This window comes from Bidens hawaiensis, unplaced genomic scaffold, assembly GCF_021521415.1.
Source record: "Bidens hawaiensis isolate Kalapana, Puna unplaced genomic scaffold, B.hawaiensis_p1.1 tig00000702_1, whole genome shotgun sequence".
In the NCBI taxonomy this organism is placed as follows: domain Eukaryota; kingdom Viridiplantae; phylum Streptophyta; class Magnoliopsida; order Asterales; family Asteraceae; genus Bidens; species Bidens hawaiensis.
The window spans coordinates 3,428,588-3,440,074 of record NW_027491042.1 but is presented as its reverse complement, the minus strand read 5'-3'; the positions used below and the strand labels follow the sequence as shown (position 1 = coordinate 3,440,074).

The 11,487-nt window shown below is 36.7% G+C and overlaps 1 pseudogene; it reads right to left on the bottom strand.

Moving 5' to 3' along the window:
- Nucleotides 1–418: 418 nt before the first annotated feature.
- LOC143532627 (putative glucan endo-1,3-beta-glucosidase A6 pseudogene) lies at nucleotides 419–1,536 on the bottom strand (annotated as a pseudogene).
- Between the last annotated feature and the right edge of the window lie 9,951 nt (nucleotides 1,537–11,487).

Here is an 11,487-nt window from a genome sequence, read left to right as displayed (position 1 = left end):
TACTTGAATTAATGGATATGCATAAATTTATGTGTATTCGTATATTATAAAATCTACCGTTGTTTATGTTTATTACGGAGTATAATTTTCTAGTCTACACGGGTGTTTGAGACTTGGTATGAGTTACAAAGAGAGAGAGAGAGAAGAGAGAATATAAATTAATTTAGTAGGCTATCTATGCAGCATGGTTATATGCACATATGCATATAATAATGCGTATTCACATATTCTAAACATCTACAAACAACGTGTAGACACACTATAATTCTCTGATCTACGAAGTGTGCAAAACTTGTTATGAGAAAGAAAGTAGGAAAATTAATTAATTAGAAATAAAACTCATTTAATCTTCTACAATTTTACCCTTTTCCGAGTAATAATTAATAATGAATGACCCATATTAGTTCTCACGGTTCTTAAATTATTTAGCATTGAACCCTCCTCTTATCATGACTTGTATGCCTTCCCACTCAAATCCACCTCATAAACCGGGGTTCCATCAGGATACAATAACCCCCAATGCCTCTCCGATTCCGGACCGGTCTTCTCATTCTCATCATACAAGGAAAATATAAACGTCGGTATAACGAACCCAGGTTGAGCCGGGGTTCCCTTAGCTGGAACCGCGGTCACCTTTTTAATAACATTCCTATTATACTTGGCGGCATTTTCCTTACAAGCACCATGGTTCGAGTCACCTTCATGTGGCCAACCCGTTTCGGCTATCGCAATCTTCACACTATTAAAACCAACTTTAGCCATAGCAAAGTAAACCGAGTCAATCATCTGGTCCAGTAAATTCGTGTATGTTAGCCCACTACCCATATCCGTATAAGTTTGGTTCCCTTCAAGTAATGCATAATCAAGATTTATGCCCGTTGGGTTATCAGCCCACGAAAGATACGGGTACACATCAAGAAAGAAAAACGAGTTTGTCCCACGTAAGAAGTTTAGTAATGGCACGATTCGGTTAACTAACTCGGGTTTAAACGTTCCACTTGAAGGTGGGAAAGTTGTCCCCATAATATCCATAGCAAGAGGGGTGCCAACTTTAATGTTGTTAATGTTTTGGGCCTTAAGTGTGGCCCGAAGCCGGCTCATCGCGGGTACAAGATCCCTCATTATTTGTATATCTTGGTCGGTGCTCGAGTAACTTAAAACCTCATTCCCGACAAGGACATACCGAATCATGGTTGCGGGATAGTGGTTAAGGATGTGTTCATGTATCCATTGGTCAGCAACTTGTTGGTTACTAGCAATTCCCGATATTTCTTCATTAGTGACCATTATTGTGACTTCTATGTTTGTGGTCGATAAGAGTCGTAGTATTTCGTGGTCCGCGTCGTATAGTTTGACACGACCCGCCTTCATGATTTGAAGAAGCTCGATGGAGCGGGATGGTGGTGGGAGGTTGTTCCCAACCCGACCGAAATTTATGCCAATTTTGTTTGATATTGCCCATGAGGAAGCAAGGAGATATAAGAAGGATAAGGACGTAATAGTCATTTTTGGAAATGTGTGTTTCTCCATTTTGATGTTGATCGATCGTGAGTGTAAGATGGCACATATATATAATATACATACATATGTGTTTAATTGTTGATGATAGTGAAGAGTGTGAGGGATTGTTTTCTTACCTGCAAATCTTTGAAGACTTTAAAATTTTTTATAGTTTATTAACCATGGGCTAAAAGGTGAAGGCAAAGATTGTGATTAATGTGGATTGTTTTATCTAGTCCTATTTGTTTATTTTATAGAAGGATCTGCGTAAGCGAGTCAGATATGTCCGTGCACATTCTATTTTTGGTTCTAAGTTTATTTCAAATGTTGATTGGTAATAGTCAGGGCACCACGGGTGTTTTTTTCTAGATAAGGGTTTGTTTGCATGATGTAATAGAATAAATAAATGAATGGAACAGATAAGATAAAAGAATGAAATAGATTAATATATTTTCATTGTCTTGTTTTGTTAAGATGTGAGAATTGAATGAAACGTTACTTTGTGTTGTTTGATATGTAGGAAAAGACGAGGAATAAAATAAAATTGGCGGCGAGTGGCAGCTATGGTGCGTGGTGGTGGTGGTGATGGACGGTGTTTGGTGATGGTCGGTGGTGGTGGTCACGGTAGTGAGTGACGGACTGACGGTGGTGAGCGGTTGGGTGATGGTGGCTGACAGTGTTGGTGGTAGTGGCAAGGGGCGAGGGCGGAGGTGGTCGGTGGTTGATGGTAGTGGGTGGCGGTGGTGGCTGGTGGCAGTGGCGGGGGCAAGGGTGGTGGCGGTGGGAGGGTGGCGAGGGTGATGTAGGGTGGTGGCGGGGAGGATGATGAAGGTGATGTCGGGTGAAAGATATAATGATATGAAAAAAAGCAAGAAAAAAAAAGGGAGTGGATGGAATGAAGTTGAGGTATTTTAGTGGGATTGGAATGGATGGTAATGAATTATTCATTTTCATTAACCAACCAAACCCTTTTTTTCATTCAGCCGCAGTGGTCAATTATATTCCGCTTTTCATTCCGGCATACCAAACGTTACCTAAGTGTTATGGAGCATTGTTAGTAAATCAAAGTGTCGTCACGTCATTTCCACATAAGTAGTGAAAGATAGTATCTAACACATCAAAGTTGTTTAATAAAAGGGAGTTAGTTAACAAGTTATTAATCATGATGATGGTGATGGATAGACAAATAAAATACATTACAAAATTGTAATGACTAATGATGGTGATCTTGGGCGGAAGTAGAATGTCGCTTCTCCAATTTTTAAAGGCTAACGGTCATAGGATATATCATTAATCGTCTTCGGTAACCAATAACCATTTTCACTACTCGTGTACCTTACCTGAGGGGGTGGCGACGGTGTAACCAAGAATCATCAAGTACCCGAGAGGGGTACCCGAAGTATGCCCCATCTCCCCTTTAGAAGTAGTATAAATACATTGAAGTCTTAGTTGTTGGATATTACTCGGGTCATGTTAAGTTTAAAGATGTTAGATCAGTCGTGTCGAGTAACACTCCACACAAAAACCAATTTTTTCCCTAATCCAAATATAATTTAAAATTGATTATTGTGTGTAATACATGAACCTCTTGCGTACATAGGCGGACTCACGTATAGGAGACTGGGGTCCTGGGACCCCAATGATTTTAAAATTTTTATAGAGCCGGTATATTAATTTTTTTAAGGACCCCATATAAATTAATAGTTGGAAGAGAAAATTGCCAAATGAGTCCATGTGGTCTTTCTACGGAGTCACGATTAGCCCCTGTTAAGAATTATGAACTTCTTACATCCCCCTGGTTTACAAACTGAACTATATGAGTCCCTCTGTCTAACATCTATTAAGTTTTCCATCCAAATGAACATGAAATTACTCTCCTGCCCTTGACTGATTATAACAGATAAATTATGCCCCTTTCTTGTTCACTGATCTATCTCGTTGTTCAAATATGGAACCCTAGCAACCATTCTTGTTCACAGCCCGTCAAGCATTCCTCCGGCATCCACGATCTTCTTGCCCCTTTTCTTCCATGCTCCACTCCAATAGTCCTACCCTGTTTTGGATAAAAATCACTCAAGGATAATGTATTCAAATTCGTAATTGTGAGGTCTAGTGCTATGATGATAATACTGAATGTGTAATCGAAATCTTGGTGAACACAATGATTTGATCACGAGGGAAAAAACCCTTAACCAAAATAGTCTAACTTCGGTCAAAACTTATCAAGGTAATCTTTGGTAAAATAACTTCGGTCAAGGATTAATAAGATAATCTTTGGTCGAATTACTTTAGTCAATAATCAACAAGGTAACATTTGGTCGATAAGTATATGATTATCGTGGTCTCCGGCACAAAAACCCCCGGACAGTGAAAACTATCACCGTCGATTATATTGATAATAAAAGGTGGTTACAAGTGTTGTGGAGTATATGATTGAGATTACAAAGCAAACTAGTGTGTAGAGAGAATGTTTGCTTCTGCTCTAGTGTGTGTGAGAATACATGTGTCGTCCTAATCTCAATTATATATATAAGGTAAGAACTCATTGGAGTTATTAATAATTAAGACTATTAACTAATTTTCCTTAAAATCCGCCTTTGCCTTCAGTATAACGTAACAGCCGCTTTGACCACATGTTTGACAAGTCCAATAGCGAGATATCCGGTTAAGTCTTGGAGCCGTTGCACTTGATAAATATCAACCTTCATATAAGAAACAACTGTTAATAGCACCAAATACCGAGGATCCATGATCCTGACGTAGCTCTGGAACTCTTCGGAAGGATAATTGATCCAGACACGTCAATATCTTCTTGACTGCAAGTTAGTGGATAGACTGAGTCTTCTAACCGTTATACCTGCTAAATATAAGACTACACACGAGAACAACCGTTAATAAATAATAAGTACTGTGAATCCTTGATCCTGACGGGATCTATAACACACGCTAAGGATAACTGATCCAAAACATATGCCAGGATAACATATCCACAGTGTCAAATTTCTGTGCACTAACATACCCTAATTCTTCTTCTCTCACCCTCAAACCCTTACAACCACGATCAGTTCTCTACACCTACGATCAGTTCAAAGTTGTATTTGGTTGAAGGTTTTAGAGTCAGAGGTTTCGTTTTTCTCGCGATCTATTTCAGGTAACCCCTCAAGTGTTTACATAATCAGTTCATCACTTATGTATGTTTATTTTTTGTTCGAGATTTAATTTCAGTTTTTCTTACTTTGATATTTGATTGCTTTTTATTGATTGATTGTATGTTTATGGTGTTGATTGATTAGGAGTATATCACAAGGTGCCATGGTCAATATTTTTGCGAAAATGTCACAGTTATCTTCATCTTCGTCAGTGAAATCGAGGTCACAAGGTGTCGGTGCATCAGATTTATTTTGCTCATGTGGTGCGGCTACGTGCTATCGTATATCTCGGACGGATGCTAACCTCGGCCGACACTTTTTGTGTTGTGTAAGTGTTGTTAATGTATTCAACTGATTTTTAACTTAATTTTGAATGATATTAGTTGGTATATTTGTTAATTCCGAAAGAAATTAGTTGATTATATTGGATGGTTGATTGTGGGTGCTCATTACAGAATGATTCTTGTGGATGGCTAAGGTGGGCGGATACGCCTAGTTTTCCCGGGTGTGAAAGGATCTCTGCATTGGTGAAAATTATGAACAAGAAAGACGAGTATGCAAGAACCAAAGCCAAGGAAGTCACCAAGTTGAAGATTGTTTTAGGAATTAGTTGGATGTTTTTCCTTGTTTACCTTTGTACATTTTGATTCTTGTGTTGTTTTTATTTGTACTTTGTAAATATTTAATGGTTGAATTTTAATGGTAGTTGTTTATGTTCACTCTATGTTTAATGTTTCATTTGAATAACAGTTTGTATGAAGTGAACCAGATTTATAGTTTGTATTGTTACAAACTAACAATAACACATTGTTTTATAGCATTCATACAAAGTCAATACCATCAAACATAACCAAGTTCAAAAAAAAGTAAATACCATTACACATAACCAAGTTCAAAACAAAGTCAATATCACATAACCATCCCAAAATTATACAAAGTCAAGACCATCACCCAAGTGGCGCACCGGTGCAGGTTTTATGATTATGGCCAAAACCACCACACTTGCCGCATTTTACCGTGCCTCCTTTTTTTGTCATTCTTCCTCCCTTAGAAAACACTTTCTCAACCTCATCAACTCTTTTTGTCCTCTTCTCCTCAGCAACTCTATTTTTCCTCTCATCCCATGATTTGTTTCTCTTTTTCTTTGGCCTACCAATCTATGCAAAAGACGTAATAACATGTAGAATTAATACTTTTCAAATATATGCAAAAGACATAATAACATTTGGATTGTTACCTGTTTATGATTTTTTGGTGGAATCAGTGTTGTTGGACACCGTGAAGGCATCCAATAATCTTCACTTGGGATTGGCATTATTTGGTTGTCATACACCTTTTTCCAAGTATTTAACCAGTAAGCCTCAGACACCCATTGCTCGGGTATGCCAACATTCATAGTATTGATAGCCATGTCATTTATAGCCGCCACTGCATGTTTACACGGCATCTGATTGAGCCAATCATATAATGTAGCATCTGCTTCTTTTATTTCCTCCATGGCTTTCAAATAGTAAGGAATGGAAGTGGCATCGGCCGCTTTGAAGAACATATTTTTGAACACCTCCACGCCATTACTTTCTCATGATCTCAAGGATGTGTCTAACGCAAAATCGATGCTCAGCCCTAGGGAACACGTATTGTAATGCTGGAATTAGGCCCTAAGACATAAAATTAAAACATCATTAACAACATTAAAAACAACATTTGCAGCGTTAACAACAACGAATATAGCATTTACAGCATTAACAGCAACAAATACAGCATTAACATCAACAAATACAGCATTTACAGCGTTAACAGCAACAAATACAACATTAACAGCAACAAATACAACATTTACAGCATTAACAACAACAAATACAACATTTACAGCATTAACAGCAACAAATACAGCATTAACAGCTTTAACAACATAAAAAACAGCAATTTACAGCACAAAAAACAGCAATTGCTAAAAACAGCGTTTGCAGCATAAAAAAACATCATTTACAACATAAAAAGAGCATAAAAACAACATTTACAACATCGAATTACCTTTTGGCGGTCACTAATAAAAGTGAAGTTAGCATCGATGGGCAAACCAAGGGTATTTTTAAGGCACTCTAAGAACCATGTCCACGATTGTAGAGTTTCAGCTTCCACTAGTGCAAAAGCAACTGGATAAATACACCTGTTAGCATCAAGACTTACTGAAGTCAAGATTTGACCTGAAAATTGGCCTTTCATAAAACATCCATCTAGCCCCAAAAATTCTCTTTCCAACATTTGAAAACCTTTCTTTGTAGCACCATAACATATATAAACCCACCTAAATTGCCTAGTACGACTGTTAGGGTCAAGACATGGTTCAACATCTACCTTGACATGGCTACCGGGGTTGGCTTTTACTAGTTGTTCAAGGTACGCTCTTAGCATACCGTATTGTTGTATAAAATCACCATCCTTTTTATCATTAGCAACCTTCTTTGCTTTTCTAAGTTTCAATTCGGAAACGTGGATTTGGTGCTTCTTTTGAATTTGGTCTTGAAGAGATTTCACGGGGATTGTAGGATTGGTTTCAATTTCTAGCTCGATCTCCCGCGCTATGGTGCCCATAGTGTATAGACTAACAACTCTAGTATGGAGACATTGATATTTGGGGGAGATTGCCTTTACACACCATTGATCTGAAATGGATGGTCTTAAGATCTGAATTGCCCAAGGGCAAGTGGGTTTAGTGTTCCTTTTTTTTACACTTTGAGCCTTAGGGTTTTCCCTAGTTAGCAAGTTTGATACCTCACCACTAATCAAAGTAGGATTTTTACCCAAACATACAACTCTATATCTTATATTGTCATTTTTCTTAATGTAAAGATCTCTTTTGATGCCACTGCATAAGTTTTAACCATCTCATTCAACGTATCCTTATTTTTCAATTAACTGACCGACATAGAATGGGCATGCATCACTCCCGGGCTCGGGACAAATTGCTTTCCTTCTTATCCTCTGCTTGACTGTATTCAACACAGTGGAATTATCTTCATCACTATAAACAAGGTCAACGTCAATACTCTCCTCCTGTTCATCACCTTCATAATCATCCATGGCATTATCTGTAGCGTTATAAACTTCAACCACATCGGCATCAACATTATACTTGAAGACACTCATGTCAATTTCTACATCTTCCAAATAACCAGAACCATTTTCTTCAACAAAGTAATCTGGATCATCCTCTGTTTCATATGAATCTGATTCATGTGAATCGGTATCATCACAATCTTCCTCATTTAACCTATTCGATGTGTATTCTATATCAACATAAACTTCATCTACCTCATTTGCAAAGTCAAAATGGGAAGAGGACGATAAATTGTTTATCAAACGTGAATGCCCATGTTCAACATATATCTCAATCACCTTAATCCCACCTCTTACAATATCAAATATTTTCTTAAAATCAAGATTGTCACACAGTGGATGCATACCCCAATCCATACACTTATTTGGTTGTCTAAAATGAAAGTAAAGTACCTCGTTAGGAGGATATCCTAGATTTCTTTCCATATCCACCAAATCATCCTTAACAATTTTTCCAACCTCGACATTGTCAATGAAAACCGACCTGCCTCCCCCGTAAGCTCTACCGGTAAATTGAGAAAACTCACCACCATGGAAAATATTAAATGTAAATAAGTTATTATCATCTGTAATTAAAAAAAAAGAAGAAAGAATCAATCTTTTATAATGTTTTTGAATTAAATAAAACCTAACTGTGATATCCACCATGGAAATTGAATAAAACTAATCAATCTTTTAAAACAAAAAAAAACTAATAAGAACTTACTGTAACTTTCTATATCAAAATCCTCATTAGTAAGGCGCAGCCTCCACACTCGCCGACTATAATTTCCGTCACACCTTTGAACAACACCTGGAAAACCCGTCACATCAACGACCAGGGCTGCAAAATCCATCGGAACACGGCTGAAATTGAACGGCTGAAGTAATGAACGACTTGAAGGCCAGCGCTGGCGCTGACTATAATATTGAAGGTCGCCGGATTCAGTTAATGGTCGGTGGGATTTTTTGGATCGTCGATGTAATATTGACTGTTATATTGAAGAACGGCTATGAAGAAGATGTAATATTGATTGAACAGGTAAATAGCTTTCGGGTAAATAGTTTTAGGGCAATATTACATAACTACCCTTAATTGATGGATACCTTAACGTGATTTTAGATGGAGGGACTCATATAGTTCAGTTTGTAAACCATGGGGATGTAAGAAGTTCATAATTCTTAGCAGGGACTAATTGTGACTCCGTAGAAAGACCACAAGGACTCATTTGGCAATTTTCTCTAGTTGGAATCCATGCTACAAATGCATATATGGTGGAGTGGTGACTTTCCAGTTTTCCAAGTGTAGGGTTACATGATCGATTCTCACGTACTCCGTTTTTTTTGTTTCACGATTTTTTTTTTCTAATTTCTTGCCCAACAATAGTTTATAAGGGCTTAAAACTTATAGTGAAAAACAAAACATTCAAACGCATGATAGAGAAGCAGAACTGCAGAGCCCTTGAACATATGACTGAGACCACCTCACAACCAATTTGTCGGACGCCGGCTCGCCTTCTTTCTCTACCGGCACTGGACTGCCCCATCTCCGGCCTTCGCACCTCTCCTCTAAGTCTCTGACTTTATCCATACAAGCTACAAAAGGTAATTTAAGGCCAATTGATTTTTTAATGGTAATGTTATGTTGTATTATCATATTGTGACTTTGTTTTGTTAAAATTTGAATTTTAGAGCTAATTATGCAAGGATTGTTGAAAGAAGATTTGAGTCCTCATCTTCTTCAAGTAATACACCTAATAAAATTGATTTGGAAGAGCTTCCATGGGATCCCTCTGAACGGAAATCAATTTCATCATATTATATTAACCAAAGAGATGAAATTAGACATGCATATTTGAGTATAGGTCCATGTCAACCATAAGGTCATGTTTACCCAAACCGAGATATTGGTGGTAAGTTAAGAACATTTAATCCTGATTGGTTTGGTGACTTTCCATATTGGTTAAAATATAGTGTAAAGGCGGATAAAGTTTTCCAGTTTGGTTTGTTACTTGTTCAAGGGAAACGGTCAAAACGTTGCATTCATGACCGATGGGTATGATTTTTAGAACAAAAAAGAGAGATTGGTTGGTCATGTATGTAAGTCGAATAGTTATCACAATAGAGCACTTAAAAATGTCAATATTTGCTTTAGACCAAAACAATCTATAACTTTTACCTTCCAAAAGAAAATTTAAAAAAATAATGAAGAGAACAGAATCCGATTAAGCACATCAAGTATTCTTGCTAAAGCTTTTTTGAATGGTGCAATAGCTTTCCGTGGTCATAATGAATTTGAAAGTTCAATTTATAAAGGATATTAATTGGAGTTTCTAAAACTATTGGGAGAATTGAACGAGTCCATTAGTAAGGTTATATTAGGAAATCCTTTGGGGAATAACAAATGACAGCTCCCGAAATCCATGAAGACATTTGTAATTTTTTTGCACAAGAAGTTTTAAAACAGATATTTGAAGAATTAGGTGATGATGTTTTTTCCATATTAGTTATTGAGTCTCAGGATATATCTAAAAAGAAACAAATGGCCGTAGTTTTGAGATACGTTGACAAATATGGAGTTATTAAAGAAAGATTCATTGGTCTTGTTCATGTCATGGAAACTTCCACGACATATCTGAAATCATATATTGACGATTTATTTTCACGACATAATTTAAGTTTGGCAAGGGTTAGAGGTCAAGGATATGATTGTGCTAAAATTATGGCAGACGAGTTTAATGGTTTGAAAGCTTTAGTTTTGAAAGATAATTCATCGGCATGTTATATACATTGTGTTGCCTACCAACTTCAATTAGTTGTGCCCCTTGCAAACAAGCATGATGACATTTTTACCTTTTTTTGATAAGGCATCGGCTTTGACTAATGTGGCTTATGCATCTTGCAAACGAATATATATGATTTGAGAAAGTCAAAAAAGAGAAATTAAAAGAAGCAACAGGTTTTGAAGAAGTTGAAATTGAGAGTGGTTTATATCAAGAACTTTCTCTTGCTATAGTTGGAGATACACGTCGGAGCTCTCATCACAAAACACTTGTATGTTTGGTTCAGTTATATCCATCAATTATTGAAGTGATGGAATGTATTTAAAAATCCAGTTACAATTATGTTCACCAAAGACAAGCAAATGAAATTTGGGCATTCATGAAGGTATATGATTTTGCATATTCTTTATATTTGAACCACATTTTGGGTATCACTAATTTATTGTCTCAAGCTCTTTAAAGAAAGGATCAAAATATAGTGAATGTAATTCGGATGATCAAAGTAGCCAAACAACAGCTACAAACGTATAGACTTGAGGAATTTGGTTAACTTTTGAAAGATGTGGCCCATCTTTATATTAAAAAAAACGAGATTGAAACTGTTGACATGGAAGATAAATATGTTGACCTCAAATATAGGAGAAAAAAGACTTGCATCACCAATCATTATTATTATGAGGTTGAAAATTTAAACACAGTATTAGATATGCAAATACAACAGCTTAACAACGGTTTTGTTATGGGTTTAGGTTCGCCTGAACCTTCTCTATTTTCGGTTTTATTTAAATCGTATAGTATCATAACGAACGAATTCATTCTTTTTGATAAATGAACCCATTAATATATTGAACACATCAATTAATTCACTTGAAATTAATTGATGACCCACATAAGCTACCAAAGAGACGATGACCCATATGAATAAAAATTAGGCCCATATTTTAATTAAAAAAAAT